This window comes from Abramis brama (assembly GCF_963993115.1).
Source record: "Abramis brama genome assembly, chromosome: 16".
In the NCBI taxonomy this organism is placed as follows: Eukaryota; Metazoa; Chordata; class Actinopteri; order Cypriniformes; family Leuciscidae; genus Abramis; species Abramis brama.
Window position 1 is genome coordinate 34,283,384 of NC_139978.1, and position 19,037 is coordinate 34,302,420.

The 19,037-nt window shown below is 38.1% G+C and overlaps 1 protein-coding gene across 1 annotated transcript in view; it reads left to right on the top strand.

Moving 5' to 3' along the window:
• The window catches only part of cux2b (cut-like homeobox 2b), a 162,323-nt gene that overhangs the window by 72,050 nt on the left and 71,236 nt on the right, over nt 1-19,037 (top strand). The gene's annotated exons all lie outside the window — the stretch shown is intronic.

The window sequence follows — 19,037 nt, forward strand, 5'->3', positions numbered from 1 at the left end:
ATTGGTCAGATGATCCAGTCTGTTGTGATTGGTCTACTCTGCTCTGATTGGTCAGATGATCCAGTCTGTTGTGATTGGTCTACTCTGCTCTGATTGGTCAGATGATCCAGTCTGTTGTGATTGGTCTACTCTGCTCTGATTGGTCAGATGATCCAGTCTATTGTGATTGGTCTACTCTGCTCTGATTGGTCAGAGGGCCCAGTCTGTTGTGATTGGTCTGCTCTGTTCTGATTGGTCAGATGGCCCAGTCTGTTGTGATTGGTCTGCTCTGCTCTGATTGGTCAGATGATCCAGTCTGTTGTGATTGGTCTACTCTGCTCTGATTGGTCAGATGGCCCAGTCTGTTGTGATTGGTCTACTCTGCTCTGATTGGTCAGATGGCCCAGTCTGTTGTGATTGGTTTACTCTGCTCTGATTGGTCAGATGATCCAGTCTGTTGTGATTGGTTTACTCTGCTCTGATTGGTCAGATGATCCAGTCTGTTGTGATTGGTCTACTCTGCTCTGATTGGTCAGATGATCCAGTCTGTTGTGATTGGTCTACTCTGCTCTGATTGGTCAGATGGTCCAGTCTGTTGTGATTGGTCTACTCTGCTCTGATTGGTCAGATGATCCAGTCTGTTGTGATTGGTCTACTCTGCTCTGATTGGTCAGATGATCCAATCTGTTGTGATTGGTCTACTCTGCTCTGATTGGTCAGAGGGCCCAGTCTGTTGTGATTGGTCTGCTCTGTTCTGATTGGTCAGATGGCCCAGTCTGTTGTGATTGGTCTACTCTGCTCTGATTGGTCAGATGGCCCAGTCTGTTGTGATTGGTTTACTCTGCTCTGATTGGTCTGATGATCCAGTCTGTTGTGATTGGTTTACTCTGCTCTGATTGGTCAGATGATCCAGTCTGTTGTGATTGGTCTACTCTGCTCTGATTGGTCAGATGATCCAGTCTGTTGTGATTGGTCTACTCTGCTCTGATTGGTCAGATGGTCCAGTCTGTTGTGATTGGTTTACTCTGCTCTGATTGGTCAGATGATCCAGTCTGTTGTGATTGGTCTACTCTGCTCTGATTGGTCAGATGATCCAGTCTGTTGTGACTGGTCTACTCTGCTCTGATTGGTCAGATGGCCCAGTCTGTTGTGATTGGTTTACTCTGCTCTGATTGGTCAGATGATCCAGTCTGTTGTGACTGGTCTACTCAGCTCTGATTGGTCAGATGGCCCAGTCTGTTGTGATTGGTCTACTCTGCTCTGATTGGTCAGATGGCCCAGTCTGTTGTGATTGGTCTACTCTGCTCTGATTGGTCAGATGGCCCAGTCTGTTGTGATTGGTCTACTCTGCTCTGATTGGTCAGATGATCCAGTCTGTTGTGACTGGTCTACTCTGCTCTGATTGGTCAGATGGTCCAGTCTGTTGTGATTGGTCTACTCTGCTCTGATTGGTCAGATGGCCCAGTCTGTTGTGATTGGTCTACTCTGCTCTGATTGGTCAGATGATCCAGTCTGTTGTGATTGGTCTACTCTGCTCTGATTGGTCAGATGGCCCAGTCTGTTGTGATTGGTCTACTCTGCTCTGATTGGTCAGATGGCCCAGTCTGTTGTGATTGGTCTACTCTGCTCTGATTGGTCAGATGATCCAGTCTGTTGTGATTGGTCTACTCTGCTCTGATTGGTCAGATGATCCAGTCTGTTGTGATTGGTCTACTCTGCTCTGATTGGTCAGATGGCCCAGTCTGTTGTGATTGGTCTACTCTGCTCTGATTGGTCAGATGGTCCAGTCTGTTGTGATTGGTTTACTCTGCTCTGATTGGTCAGATGATCCAGTCTGTTGTGATTGGTTTACTCTGCTCTGATTGGTCAGATGGCCCAGTCTGTTGTGATTGGTCTACTCTGCTCTGATTGGTCAGATGGTCCAGTCTGTTGTGATTGGTTTACTCTGCTCTGATTGGTCAGATGGCCCAGTCTGTTGTGATTGGTGTACAGCTTACAGAACATGTCAGAAACAAACAGAAAGCAGCGTCTTCTCGACATGAACAACACGAACCAAACTCTTCCAGTCTCAGATACAACTACAGTGTTTGAGGGCGGGGCAAAGCAGACGTTGTTCGCGGGCTTTCAATGAAGACCATAGGCTGGCATTATGCAAATTTGTTACAAACCCACGTAGGTTCAAGCAGGGAGTAAGACTGGAGTTACTGATGATGGTTCTTTCTTTTGGAAGACAATAACTTTATTGAGCACTTTGATCTTTGAATCTTTACAGACCTTTTACATTCACAAACTGCTATATTACGCAGGTAATGTCAGAACACACATAATAGGGGCACTTTAAATAACGTCCGAATCAATTGATTGCATTTAGGGCTCTGTCATTATTTCTGGATGTCTTATGTAAACACAATAAGCCACTTTCCCAGGCACACTGGCATCAAAAGTCTCTCAGCATCACGTCATCCATATCTGTTCTCCACCCCCCCTCCTTTCGCTGTATTGACTGGTATCATTTTCCCGTCAGACTTAAGTAGCATCTCTCCTCCATTAAGACGCAGTACTGGAGGCCTCTCTCACTCTCTCTGTCATCCTGGTGTAATGGTGCACTCCTCGTTCCTTCCCTGACATGCTCCTGTCGAGAAAGTCATCTGATCTCCTCTCAGAGTCAGAGCCGCTGCTCCAGCCATTAAACAGCACATCATAAATCATATTTGCGCTCCTTGTCTGTGGTCCAGAATGCTCAGGCATACTGAAATGATAGCGCAGGTTTCCCGTCTGATCAGGAGTGATTCGCTGCCGTCACGGAGTCCAGCTGGACACGGCTCTGGCATGCAGGGATGTGAAGGCATTTTTGTACAATATCCACAGGGTTATAAAAGCCTGATCACAACAGAGAAGTGTTTTAGGCCTGATAACAAGTGGTCAGCCTCGACAGATCGCCTCTCATGCCTGGTATTAACATGCATCTCAGATCTGTCTCCAGTGGCCACTTGTGATTGTATTTCATCCGTTTTTTTCAGCGTAGGGCTCATTGTGAGAGCAAGGTCCTGTTGAACAGACTTAACATGTAACAAACCTCAGTACTCAATGGTGCGCTTGTCTGTGTCATTAAACCTGCTGAATACATGTTTTCATGATCTAATCTATTCCCACTGGATAAAGTCCTGGCCTATATGTACTTATTTACTTATCTGGATATCTTGTTTCACTTGGAAATGTGTCTGATTGTAGAAGTAAAATGAGTTACAAACTGTCTTTTACATCGATTTAAGCAATTGAAATCCTGGAATTATCTATAATTATCGAATTATTATTTTATATATATATATATATATATATAATGTGTATGTATATGTATGTATACATGTACAGTACCGGTCAAACGTTTTGAAGTATTAAACAATAAAATTTATGTTTTTGAAAGAAGTCTCTTATGCTCATCAAGGCTACAGTACATTTATTTGATCAAAAATACAGAAAAAAACTGTAATATTATTACAGTTTAAAATAATGGTTTTCTATTTGAATAAACTTTAAAATATTTTTTTTTCCTGTAATGCAAAGCTGAATTTTCAGCATCATTACTCCAGTCTTCAGTGTCACATGATCCTTCAGAATTCATTCTAATATACTGATTTGATATATACTGATAAAATAATGTTTAGCACTGCTCCATAATATTTCATGAGCTACAAATTGCTCCTTATCAATCTGGTCTTTTTAAGAGGGTTTTAAAAAATCCTTTTATATAAATCACAATTGGAAAACTTGATTTGCAAATGCAAATTAGTGAATATAAATTGTATAAAATTATATAAAAAAAAATGATTGTGTAGAACGGCACAACATGCTGTTGATTATACTTGCAATATAGCTTGAGTGTCTTGAATTCCCTTATAGCTTTGGTTATTATATAATAAAAATATTAAGGACAAGTTTTTAACTTAAAATATATATATATATATTATTATACTGAATTTATATGAAAACACAGTAGCTGGTGAACAGGTGTTTCACATCACAGCTGTTGACTATATTGTGTTTTAGCACGAATGAAACGTTCTGTACATTTTATAACATGCAGTTTCCAAGACTGAAAGCAGCTCTGACTGAGAGGTGCATGATGGGTAAACTTCACAGGGACCACTTACTGCGCTGGAAAAGTTTAACAGTGAGAGTAAACTCTGAGAGCTGGCAGCGTTATGTAGGTGGAGTGTGTGTTTGTGTGTTTTGTGTCCCTCTGAAGCGTGTGTGTTTTAGGTCTCTTCGGCCCTCGTTCTCCTCCCTTCTCCAGCGCTGCGCTTTCTCGAGGTCCCTGGTGGTTCTTGGACCCTTATCGTGCCGCTTTTAAAAGAGAAGTCGTCGGCTTTGAAGTGTTTGCGACATGACAGGTTTCTCTTTTCTTTCTCTGTTTCATTTGTGCGTGTCCCTCCCTCTCCTCCCCTCCTGCCTCGCCTGCTAATTATCGCTAACCAGGCGGCTGATTAGAAACACGCGTCGACCTAGATTCCCGAAGCGTTCGGTCGCGTGAAAGGGTTAATCCCCGAGCTGGTGGCTGTCATTGGTCGTCTCCATCCTCCTTCTTCTTCCTCCTCCTCGTCATCTTTCCTGTTCTTTTCTCTTTCGGAGTGGAAGAGAGCTAATGAGGTCCCGTCAGAGCCGGGGAGAGGTGTTAATTTGGCCTGTGAAGTAGAAAGGAGATTAAGGACAGTAAGAAGTCGAGTTTACGGCTTAAAATACATCGCTGTCCTTATTAATCCAAAGGCCCTGGGAGACCAGCAGCACTTTTTGGTTTTATAATGAAGAGTGTCTTATAATGAAGGTAATTTTAATAAAATTTACTGCGATGAGGCTGGCGTCGGACGGCGCGTGTCTTAATAGAGTCGGCCGCACCGCTGGGTCTGATGTCGAGAGGTGTCAGAGATCCCTCGCATGCAGATTTACTCCCTTTGAGAAGTGTTACGCACCTTACGATGGGAAAACAGTTCAAACTTTTTTCAAGCATGTAGAAAAGGAGAACCCTAGCCAAGCAAAACACTTGGAATTTGACATAATTTAGAACAAATCCAAATGGGAATTAAGATTGCGTTTCCAACGTAATACAAAAACTACATGTTTTTAGAGAAAATCACTTCCAATTGGACTATAAGGATAAAATGCGTCATAAGGAAATTAATCATGAAATAAGTCTGAAAAATCCTTTTTTTTCTTCTAAATTGAACATTTTATTGAACTTTTTACACAAAATCTGTCAAATCTGTTTTTATTAAGTATCATATTTGATACATCAGGCTCATATGATACAGTGAACGTTTTATTCAGAGGCTCAAACTGAGCAAAATATGCAGTTTGGAGCAGATGCTGATATTTATACGGCACAACGTATGATGAAATTTTGATGCTCGTAATGTAAATCAATGAGATATTAATAACAGCACAGCAGATACTAACATAATGCATACATACCAGTCATCACTCTAAATCTGTCAATATTAAGTCTTAGTAAGATGATATTTAAATGCTTAGTTTTATGATCAAAGCATGTAGTTTTAAAACATATAATGCAGTGCAATATAATGATTGAGAGATGAACTAATAAACCTTCCTTAAAAGCCTGATGGATTTGATTCTCGCATATTAGCATGATTAGTAAACCCGAGCTGCTTCAGTCCAGTAAGTGTTTATCTTGAAATATTACTAACAATATTCAAGTTATTCTTACGTTTACTTGATAAACATCAGTGCAGATTTCACATCAAAATGACTGAGGCGGACATTTTTACAGTTACACTAAAACGTCTTTTACTTGCTAAAAAAGTAAATCGATCAATCAGACGACAGACGGCATGTAGTAGATTGTGTCCAACAGGTTTTACACCAAAGTTTTGATCAATTGTATTTGATTCTTTGAGGTTTATTATTGGGATCGGATTGGGATATTCTGATAATTATGATATCCCGAAAGGAATCTAGTACACTTTATTTTAGGATGTTTAGATGCTTTTGTGTCGCTGGTTTAAGACGTCAAGCCCGAATGAAGCAGTCAGCTAATTTTCTCTCCCTCTCAGTGTCTGTTGGCGCTCGCAGTGAGAAAACATCCACGCAGGGCCCTAATTATGAAAACTTGCTTTTCAAAGATAATCCGAGGACTAATTTAGCGTGCACAATGAGAGTCGTGGCGCTGTGCAGATGGAGAATCTGATAAATAGTTCGGAACATGTAATTAGCAACTCGGTTCTGTTTCGTGCCATTAACCCCTGCGGCCCAGAAATCCTCACCCGCCATTATCAGACGAAGAGGTAAAACGCAATCCAGCTGACTGCACATCCCGAGCGAGACACACAAATCATCCGGCTCAGCTCGTGGGGATTCGCAGTCTCACACCTGTTTTCTGGGGCAGGAGGGTCTCGGCTGCTTCAGAACAGCATTTAAGACACTCAGCACTAAATTATTAATCTGTGGAGTGGATGGGTTTTCTGCACACGTGCACACGTTAGTGAAATCCCGGTCCCGGTGAATTTCCTTCTGGATTCGCTTGTTTCAGTGATGTGCAGAAATGCAAAAGGACAGGATAGGACACTCTCTGAGTTTGAGGGGGTTTATAGCTAATAGTGTGCTTGATTGAATTTCTAGGTGTTTGACACTCGTTATTTGACACATGTAAGTTATTGGGGAGAGAAAACATGAACGTGATCCAGATATGTTGCATGTTTAGCGTTTGCGCTAGCTCTGAATGGGCCTATTTAGCTTTAAAGTCAACATGAAATAAAAAAAATTAAAAAATTATTAATAAATGCTATTGTTTAAAAGTTTAGGCTTAGTAAGAATTTTTTTTTTTTAAAGACATTAGTTATTTTATTAAGCAAGGATGCATTAAGTGGGACTGTAAAGACAATTATAATGATACAAAAAAATGCATTTGATCTTTCTATTAATCAAAGAATCCTGAAAAAAAAACTATAGTATTAAGCAGCAGAACCGATTTTAACATTGATAATAATCAGAAATGTTTCTTGAGCATCAAATCAACATATTAGAGTGATTTCTGAAGGATCATGTGACACTGAAGACTGGAGTAATGATGCTGAAAATTCAGCTTTGATCACAGGAATAAATTACATTTTAAGATATAATCACATAGAAAACTGTTATTTTAAATTGAAAAAATATTTTACAATATTACTGAATTTACTGTAATTTTTTTTTTATATCAAATAAATGACTTTTTTTCAAAAACATTCAAAAATCTTACCGACCCCAAACTGCTGAACCTCAATGTATGTCTTAATGTGAACAGTGCATGTTATATATAAATAAATAAAAAATGTCTTTATAGGCTTTTATTCAAAATAATATAGTATCTTGCTTCTGCCTCTTCACCTAGAAAAAAATATTAATAAATAATATCATAGTGCATGTTTTGTGACCCAATCAAATCACAATAAATGAAATAAAAACACAATAAAAGTCCCGCCCTACTTTTTTTTTTTTTTTTTCAATATTCTGCTTCATTAAAAAATGTTACATTATGGATTGTTAATGTCATTTTGTGTTGGCTTGAAACTTTTATGCTGAATCTCAGTATATTTTGGAAGGTGTTTGCTTGTTGTTAAAGAGGACCGATCTCAGGAACCGTAATTTATACAACATCATAAATCATAGCAGTTGGTGTGCTGTTTGTTCATAGCTGGATTCGGGCCTGTGAGCTCGACTGACCTTGTGGTGTGGCCTGAATATCTGCCGCAAGGTAAGTCGCTCGCTCTTTGATCCAGCGACAACACGTAGGGCCGGTCCTTCCTCTGCTTTTTGATTAATTCCTGAAGGAAATGATAATTCATCTTGAATGTATAAATATGTTATGAATCGTGGAATAAATCAAAGAGTAAAGGCACGATAATTAATTATAGCAGTATCTAAGAGAAGAGAGTGTGTTATGTCGCTTGCTTCCTCTCAGCGTTATGATGAGAAGAGCTGTAATTACCTTCCTGTTCGAGAGGCTGCCTCCGGCTGTGCCGATTTGTACGCTCCTGTGGGCCTGCCGGTCGTAAACCTTTTCCCAGGCTAATTGTCATGAGGGCCTAATGCACTGCCATTGCGAAAGAGAGCGTGCGGATGGGGCGCTTTCACCGAGAACTCGGCCTAACTGGAAGATTTGTTCCAAAATGCTCCTATGATGCCTTAAAAAGCTGTCTATGTAGGCAGCTCACTAGGTTTTGGAGTGGCGACAGTGTGTGTGTTTGTATGTGTGTGTGTGTGTGTGTGTGTGTGTGTGTGTGTGTGTGTGTGTGTGTGTGTGTGTGTGTGTGTGTACCTACTTAACTATATTTTGGGGACAAAGTTGTACCCAGAAGTGACCAAAACCTGACAAAGTCTCCAAAAACAGGGACGTCCTCATTTGTAAATCTGGTATAAAAATATTAAATTAAAGTTTTTTTAAAAATGTAAAAATGCAGAAAGTGATGGGCAGGTTTAGGGGTCGAGTTACTGTAACGGGAGATAATATACAGTTTGTACAGTATAAAAACATTACGCCTGTGGAATATCCCCATTTAGATAGCTAAGTAAGTGTGTGTGTGTGTGTGTATGTATATGTGTGTGTGTGTGTGTGTGTGTGTGTGTGTGTGTACCTACGTAACTACATTTTGGGGACAAATTTGTACCCATAAGTGACCAAAACCTGACAAAGTCTCCAAAAACAGGGACGTCCTCATTTGTAAATCTGGTATAAAAATATTAAATTAAAGTTTTTTTAAAAATGTAAAAATGCAGAAAGTGATGGGCAGGTTTATGGCTAGGGTTAGTGTAAGGGGAGAGAATATACAGTTTGTACAGTATAAAAACATTACGCCTGTGGAATATTCACATTTAGATAGCTAAGTGTGTGTGTGTGTGTGTGTGTGTGTGTGTGTGTGTGTGTGTGTACCTACTTAACTATATTTTGGGGACAAAGTTGTACCCAGAAGTGACCAAAACCTGACAAAGTCTCCAAAAACAGGGACGTCCTAATTTGTAAATCTGGTATAAAAATATTAAATTAAAGTTTTTTTGAAAATGTAAAAATGCAGAAAGTGATGGGCAGGTCTAGGGGTCGAGTTACTGTAACGGGAGATAATATACAGTTTGTGCAATATAAAAAACATTATGTCTATGGAATGTCCCCATTTAGATAGCTAAGTAAGTGTGTGTGTGTGTGTGTGTGTGTGTGTGTTTCCTCTGGCAAAAAATACAAACAGAGTTATGAAGGTAATATGATGCCATAAAGAATCAAATGCGTAGGGTGAGATTTGTGGAAGTGTACATAAGATTGTGAGTGTAAAGTCAGTTCACATGCACAAGAGAAGCTTTGTAAAGGTGTAAATCATGATTTGCAGCATTTTACTGTTATTCGTAAGTGTAATTCATGTGTTGTGAAACTGCAGCTTCATGCTAACGCAAAATAAATATGATTTGTACTCTTCTGACTTATATTTTTCCGCCGCTCACACTTTTGGCACGTTTTTTAATGTACGGCCAATAAGCATTGCACAGTGAACAGTGATTTGCAAGCAAAAACAAAAGTTTAAAGAACTGCAATGGATTGAGTGTAGAACCAATGGATATGTGTGAAAAACAAACTGTTGCAAATGTCTAAATGACTTGTTGTGTGCGTAGGAAAAGAAGTTCCCGAAATAACCCGATATGTACTGTTCCGTCTTTCTTTTATCTGCACTTACAGAGTTTTGTAAAAGTCCAAGATCCTTTGAGAAATGAAATATCTATCTTCAGTGCTTAAGCCTCTTTTATATAAATCAAAATAAGTCGAACTCTCTCTCTCTGTGTGCGTGTGTGTAGCTGACTTATTTTGAAGAGGTTTATACACTGTAAAACTATTCCGTTAAACTTACAGTAAAAAAATGGCATCTGTGGTTGCCAGAAATTTACCGTAAAAAATACAGTAGCAACATTTTAGGTTTTACAGACTTAACTTAAAGATTACAGTAATAAACCGTATTTCAATATCTGATTTAATGTTAATTTACCAACCTATTGAAGTATTAAAATCTGTTTTGTACCATTGTAATACACTGACAACCAACAATCACAACAATAATGACGGTCACATGATCAATAAAAGCTCATCACAAGCAGCTCTTCCACAAGTCAATATTAATATATAGAAGCTGCGCAGTGTCATTCACACAAACCTAAAACACCATCAAGGTAACACACATGACATTTAAAAAATGCAATAAACATTAATTTAACAACATTAAATGTAACATAAAACCCTAATGTACATAACTGATTAGAAAAAAAAACTAAGAAAACGATGAAGAAACAGTTATTTCAACAAAAATTCATCAAATGTGAAGTGTCACACAGGGAATTGTGGGAATGTCAATTTACGTTTTTTTTCACTGTAAATTATACAATGACTTGTTCTTTTTCACTTCAAAAAACTGTAAATTTAACGGTATTTTACAGTAAAATTACATTAAATGTACCATTAGATCTATCACAGTTATTTACAGTAAGGAAACTTTCAGTTAACCAATTAACAGTTTTTTACCGTTAAAATCACGATAATTTTTTACATTATGAAATCAAAATTGACAATTCTTATTTTTTTATGGAATATTGAAGTATGTATTCTAAATGATTTATTGTGCACACCATTTTTGTTTTATTCGTGTGTCCTCATAATCTTGAATCAGAATAACTTCCCCTCTTCTCTTCTCTTCTCTTCTCTTCTCTTCTCTTCTCTTCTCTTCTCTTCTCTTCTCTTCTCTTCTCTTCTCTTCTCTTCTCTTCTCTTCTCTTCTCTTCTCTTCTCTTCTCTTCTCTTCTCTTCTCTTCTCTTCTCTTCTCTTCTCTGATCTGATGACGAGGGCAGGGCAACCTGTCACTCACATGAGATCAACCAATAGCAAACCACAACCATCCAATCAATTCCCCACGAACAAACACAAGCCCCGCCCTACATTTGTTCTTGTTCCAGAAGCGTTTCACTTGAATATACGTCACAATTGATACTTTGCAGTCACGTGATATCTGGCGGGCAACAAACGCGGTTAGTGCATCCAATCGCACAACAACTATCTGACATGTCGTGTACACCTCAAAACACCAACTTTTGTATATTAAAACTGGCAACGTCCTGGCAAGATCCTTTACTGGTTTACTGGTTTTCGTTGCTAGAGAATGACGTTCTTGCCCGCCAGCCAGTACAACTGACGTCACGTGCAAAGTATCAATAGGGAAGAAAAGACTATAAAAACTTTTGTTTCATGTTGACTTTAAGCACTGAAGATTTGCTGTATTTTACCTTTTTTGTTTATTGACTTGTACTCTGTTATCACTTTATATGAAACTTGTGTGTTTCTTCAGACATTGTCTTTTTCATTGTTGTGTTTCATTGACATTTTATTGAGTCGTTCAGGTGAGCTCACACATACGCGTCTCATCGAAACATTAGCAAAAGCCTTTCAAGGTTTAATTGCAAATATCTAATATGCATATTTCAAATATTAACGAGGGAATCTCTTTAAAAGCTCACTATGTTAGACTGTAAACTGTAATTCAGTTCCCAAACTCATTCAGACGGTCTCAAGCACTTTAAACGATGCATACTAACATTTAGAAAGTTCATTATTATTCATGCTAATGTTAGAGATGGTCATTTACTTTTCAACTAATAACCTTGAATATTCCTGCCCACTTTGCTAAAGCAAGTATCACTTTTATTTCTGGATAGTGATTTGAACAAACATTATTTTGGTATTATTAATATATAATAGTATACATTTATTAAAATAATTGTATAAATAATACTAAAATAACATTTATTATGTTAATTTATTATTTATATATTATTTATTCGTATTATTTATTTGTTTTATTAATTAATTAATAATTTATATTTTTATATTTCATTTTAGTTCAATGTTTCATAATTGTATGTGCTTTTAATTGTTGTATATATTTCTATTTATCTTTTTTGTTTTTATTTTCATAATAATAGTATACATTAATTAAAATAATTGTTTAAATAATACTAAAATAACATTTGTTATGTTAATGTATTATTTATATATTATTTATTCTTATTATTTATTTGTTTTATTAATTAATTAATAAGTTTTATTTTTATATTTTCATTTTTAGTTCAGTGTTTCATAATTTTATGTGCTTTTAATTGTTGTATATATTTCTATTTAGCTTTTTTGTTTTTATTTTCATAATAATAGTATACATTAATTAAAATAATTGTATAAATAATACTAAAATAGCATTTGTTATGTTAATTCATTATTTATATATTATGTATTCTTATTATTTATTTGTTTTATTTATTAATTAATAATTTATATTTATATTTTTTAATTTTAGTTCAATGTTTCATAATTTTATGTGCTTTTAATTGTTGTATACATTTCTATTTAGCTTTTTTGTTTTTATTTTTATAATTTTAGTACTTAACTTTTTTTGATTTCAGTAAGTTGCGGCAAAATTAAAAAAAAAAATTGTTTTATTTATTTATTATTATTTCAGTTTATTTTAATAATAAAAGCAATTTTAAATAGTTTAGATAACAAATCACCATTAGTACTAGATATATCAATGTTACCTCAAATCATGTGTCATGTTGTGCAGTTTTTATTACGTTTAGGCTGTAGAGACTAGAATATCACTGAGACTTCAGGACGGACTCTTTTGATGTCGGTCCGCCGACTATAGAAAACACCTTAGCAATGCAATTAAAACCTTCCAGAACACGGGCAAACACCTCTCATGCTTTCTTCAGAAAATGTGAAAATTAGTTCTGTACTCTACAGCTTTCATCCTAGCCCAATGTCCCTATTTAGAGCTAGAACACATTGTAAAGTGCTAATGAGTGTCTCTGTCACAGACTGAAGCACACTAGCAGGTTCAGGATCAGGTCATTAGGTATTCCTGTCACGCCGGTGTCCGCAGCACACAGCACACAGAGCTGGGATAAATAGGTTTCAGCAGGCCTGAAGCCGGGACTCTCCGACTTTATCACCCGTGTCCGGCACGTGTTAGCAGGGTGTGATCTCTGCTTCTTTTCTCTTTGTCTTGCTCTTCTCTCACACTCTCTCGTGCCCGTGTGAGAGAAGGTTCACACATGTGGTTCATAGAAGTGTGAGCTTTAGCCCTGCATAATCTTCTACATTTATATTACACTTTTAAAGGGATAGTTCCATCAAGTATGAAAATTCATGTTTTTGTTCACCAGGGAGGGTGGCCCGTCCTGGGCCAGGTCTCTTAGCGTGATCGAGTTACTATGTGTAGATATACTGTATGGAAAGCTTAAAGGTCCATATTGTCAAAACTGGCTTTTTTCATGATAGCAGAGGTCTAGAGGCGATGAAACTACCATATAAGTTTCAAAACAGTCGATCCACAGACTAATGCACACAGCCTGCATAAAGTAGCTGTGCCTTTCCACGAGCCGTTGTGACTAGGGCTGTCACTTTTGTGAAAAAATCCTGTTCGATTTTTGAGACATAAGTGTTCATTGAATCGATTGTAAAATCAATTTTCCATGTCTAAAGACGTTTCCATTTTAACGCCAAATATGGGCAAATCCACGGACAACTAACAGGCATTAGGACGAACGTAAAGAGGGCGCTTGAGACGCGCAGTCAGCAAATATTCCTGATGATTTATTGGCGTGAAGTTTCGTGCACAATGACAAACAGGAGTGCAACATTCTCAAAAAACAATAAGCCATAACATCAATGAAAAACATCACTGCAGTCTTCAACATGGCTGTGTTTACGATTAGAAACGTCAAACAAATATAGACGCGTAGCCCGAATCTGTATCTGTATGCATGAGACTGTCTGAAAACCGGCAGAATTCACGGTTTTGTGGTAAAAAGAGACACATTCTGCAGAAGTATAATCTGCTGTTATGCGTGTTTGTCAGAGCCTGCAGTTGCTGTGTGACGCGCGTTCGCTACGGGCGTATCGTGGCGAGCTGGACGCGCTCCGAGAAGACCGTTAAAATCGATTACCTATTTTCGTTTTGAAACTTGCGTTGGTTGGTCCGATCGATTGTGCAATTGATTTTCGAACGTAAAGTGACAGCCCTAGTTGTGACTTCCGTATAAGTGTGATGTCAGAACTACTCAGTCACCGCCTTCAGTCCCACCCCCACCAATGGTGGGTCACTCAGAAAACAACAGGCCAATCAGAAGAGAGGCTCATGAATATTAAGTAGACAGGCTAAAATCGGCCTGTTCTTGTCAGAGCTGTAAAAATATATTGAGATGTTTTTGGTACTTATACCGCAAATATATATTCTTAAGGACATCAAAACCTAAAATAAAACTTCAGAAAGGTGTACAATATGGGACCTTTAACTTTATATGTGAACTGACTTTTCCAACTTGTCAACCTTTACAAACAATGTTCTATGCATTACCATATGTGTCATATCATTTGTTCCTCAGTTTCTAATTGGTTTATTTTGGTTAATAAATACTATGGCAGCACCATGGTCATGCTATAGTACTTTGATGTATATATGATGTATATAATTCGCTTTGGACAAAAGCGTCTGCTAAATGACTAAATGTATATGACAATGAATAATAAATAATGCATACCTTGGTACTTAAAAAAAGCCATGCACCTGAAGAATCATGTTTTAATGCTACCATGAGCCGTACCATGGTACTTGTCTTTTAAATGCAAACAGCGGCATACTTAGAAACTAATTTAGTCTTTGCATATGCAGCTTACTACAGAAAGCATAACTGTATGCGTAAGCTAATTTGTTCCTCGTTTTACAAGCTGCCTAAGTTGTTCAAAAGCATGTCAAGCCAATTCTACACGGAGCCTTCAGCCCCAGTAAAACACAGTAAACACGCATCGAACTGCTTGCTGTTTTGCATTAGTGACAAAATGTCCACGCAGCGAGTTGAATCTAGGACATCATCAGACGAACAACTGTGGCGCCTGGTGCTTTTCAAGAGCGAAGACTTATCAATGACTAAATAATGTGTGCGCACTTAATTTCATTTTTGTTTAATTTATTGCTGCTTCTTAAAAGTTGGCAATATGCAAGAATCCATATATATACATATACAGGTGAAACTCGAAAAATATGAATATCGTGCAAAAGTTCATTTATTTCAGTAATTCAACTTAAAAGGTGAAACTAATATATTATATAGACTCATTACATGCAAAGTGAGATATTTCAAGCCTTTATTTGTTATAATTTTGATGATTATGGCTTTGAATTGGGGGTTTTCATAAGCTATAAGCCATAATCATCAAAATTATAACAAATAAAGGCTTGAAATATCTCACTTTGCATGTAATGAGTCTATATAATATATTAGTTTCACCTTTTAAGTTGAATTACTGAAATAAATGAACTTTTGCACGATATTCTAATTTTTCGAGTTTCATCTGTATATATAAATATGGATTCGTGCATATTGGTTTTGAGGTTTAGAGAGCAAGAATAAAATTGGGACACACTGCAGGCCAGACTTGAACCCGCATCATTTGCGAGCACCAATGCATTAAGCGCTGTGTGTGAGATGTATCTGTGTGTGTGTGTGTGTGTGTGTGTGTGTGTGAGAGATGTGTGTGTGTGTGTGTGTGAGGTGTGTGTGTGTGTGTGTGTGAGGTGTGTGTGTGTGAGGTGTGTGTGTGTGTGTGTGTGTGAGGTGTGTGAGGTGTGTGTGTGTGTGTGTGAGATGTGTGATCCTCTAGCTCTACAGCTGTTTAGCACGCGCCGCCTCTCGCCGCTGAGCGCTGGTTTGTTATGCTGCTAAAACTAATGCCTTGTCTGCATGTGTACGGACAAGACATTTGTCATTTAGAGTGGCATTTCTACAGATAGTGTGTTCATGTAGAAGTGTGTGTGTTTTATAAATAGGTCTCTCTCGCCGTAGCCAGGTGGAATTGATGCGCTTCAGCACATTTTGCCGGGTGTCGTCAGCGGAGGGTTTAATTTTTACAGTCCTGACAGCGTGAGGTCTCGAGCTCCAGAGAGGCTGCGCTCGAGTGACGCCACCGCTGTGCAAATGTTAGACGTGTTTGCGGACACAGCATCGGCGTGCTGCACACACACACACACACGGGCAGACAAAACACCCATCACTCTAGTGTCACAGAAATAGGGTCAGACACACAACACACTTGTAAAGAGCATCTGCAAGCCTCTCTTTGTCTGTGATCTCACACACCGGGAGGAAATGCCGACATTATTTTAGTGCGTCTCTTCTTGCCGATATATGCAGCGTACAGTCAGAACACACTGAGAGATTCTGTTTCCCACAATGCAATGCTCTCGACTTGACCTTGCAGCGTAAGTGAAATTAGCAGAAGTGAAATCACCGGCTATTTTTAACTTCTTTTTTGACAAATTTTTGATCAAGCTGGTAAATTACTTGTACACAAAATTGATTTAAAATCAAATAAATATTAATGTCCCATATTTCGGACATCCATCCATCCATCCATCCATCCATCCATCCATCCATCCATCCATCTATCCATCTATCTATCTATCTATCTATCTATCTATCTATCTATCTATCTATCTATCTATCTATCTATCTATCTATCGTTCTATCGTTCTATCTATCTATCTATCTATCTATCTATCTATCTATCTATCTATCTATCTATCTATCTATCGTTCTATCGTTCTATCGTTCTATCTATCTATCTATCTATCTATCTATCTATCTATCTATCTATCGTTCTATCGTTCTATCGTTCTATTGTTCATTCTATCATTCTGTCGTTCCTCTGTTCTTTCATTTGTCCACTCTTTTGTAATTCTATGTTTCTATCGGTTCCATCTATTGTTCTATCTATTGTCAGATTTATAAACCTTCAAACTTCATGGCTTTTTAAACTTTTTTTTCCAAAACTTTCAACCGAGGCTTTGTCAAGTCAACGTTTAAAGGGGTCATGAACTGGCTTTTTTAAAAAAAATTATATTGATGTCTGAGGTCAACTTATGACATTCGCTTGGTTTTTACATTCAAAAACATCAAAATGAAAAAGTAATAGGCTATTTTCCATAGATATCATATATAAACGCTAGATGTCTTATGGCGCAGTCACTTCCGGCATCACCGTTCAGCCATCTTGTCACAGTGAAGCTGTGCATTAAGGTGAATGATCAGCATGCACACAAATCCTCTTATCTCGCTGAAATCTTGACGGATTTACAAACGGTTTGGTTTCTTACAAACGTTATTAACGTGGCTATAATTCCGAATGCTTGAACATGTATGTTATAATTATTCATATGTATGCACTGTATGTATGCAGTGTCATAACTACATCTCTGACATTTATAACAAACCAAACCGTTTGAAAATCGGTAGCAAATTGAGCAAGTTATGGTTATTTAAAAGTACATGCACCATTAAACGAGTGAGCGAGCACACTGTGGCAAGATGGCCGCCACGTGCGGACGTCGACCTCCATTGGCCAGCAGCGAGCACGAGACATCTAGCCTTTATATATGATATCTATGCTATTTTCTACCCTGGTTTTGAGCCTAGCTCCTGAAACGCTCGGTTTTTATGGGCGTGCCGCATTGAAGACTTGGAAGTAAACACCCACTGCTATGATTGGATAACAGTTTTGCATATTATAATGAGTTTCATGTAATGCGTGAATCGGTGGGCGGGGCTAAACAGGCAGTGTTGAAGTAGACGTTGATCTTCTTCTGTGGAGGCGGTGTTTGATACCCTTTGACGTCATAGATCCCCACTTTGAAAAACCTGTCGTTCGCTGTGCCTGGTGTCAATAACAGCTTTTATTGGACTAACAAGGACGTTTTCAATTCTGAAACTTACAGGATATTCTTATAGTATGATGACCTCTTATATGTCAAAAGCTCAAGGAAAATTTGATTTCTCAGTTCATCACCCCTTTAAAGTCTGTCTTGACAAACTTTGGTTTTCTAGTTAAACTAAATGAATTTTGGGCTCATTTTACAGGCATTCTCAGTGAAGCTCTGAACGGTGCACAACCCTTCTGGATTGCTATTGGTCAAGTTGGCAGTGTAATGAGGTCATGTGACATGTATACTAAAACAGTTATGTTTTTGTTGCATAATATTTCATATGCTTTTTAGTAGGTGACAACATACAGTGTATAATGTGCATAGTACTTTTACGCATTGGTAGGTCATGTAACAAGCATACTATTTTTTGAAATTAATAATGTTGCATATACTGTTGCATAAACTAGACAGTGTATACAGAATTTAGCCTATTATTGAATTAATTTTTATTTTTTTTGCATTACATTAGAATTTTGGGGTTAAATGTGCAAAAAACTGTATAGTATGCAGTAAGCAGTAATCTTAATCTAATAATTGTATAATGCTAGGGAAAAAGGTAGATGAACAAATTAAACAAATAGATAACAGTGGGAATGGTAAACTTTTGAATGTATTCAGGTTCAGATTATTCTTCTAAACAGATGTTCTGTATCCAGAGAGCGGATATGAAAATGTGGCAGTGTGTAAACGTTCAAAGATGATGGCCCAGAATCCACTTCAGCTCAGCACTTTGTTTGCTTACGAGTGGCGAAACACATGATGTGTAGAAACCAGGCCAGATTCCTTCGGTCTGTGATACACACACGCATGTCGAGGAGTGAGCCGCGGCTCGCTGGCACGAACGCACACAAATTAGCCAATAAAAACGTGTGAAATGGGTGGCGGAGCACCAGTCGAGGACATGCCAAAAGAAATAAACATCAGCTCTGTTTCGCAAGTGAGACGCGGGGTGGGGGGAGGACAGGAGCTCACTATCTGCTCCGACAGAACGCAGGAGCTGAGTCAGATAGTGGCATTAGTGTTTGCAATCAAAGCCGTGACACGTGTTTGCACAGTGCCATCAGCTCAGTCAAACCAAACGTACACAGTCTCCAACGCCACTTCCAAACACACAAAAAACACCGACAGCTGACTGTGACGTCGAGCGCTCAGAAGTGTGAACGTGTGAGTGTATGAGTTGTGTGTAAATGATGCTGGTGTGTGGTAGGTGTTGTTTCTGACCGTTT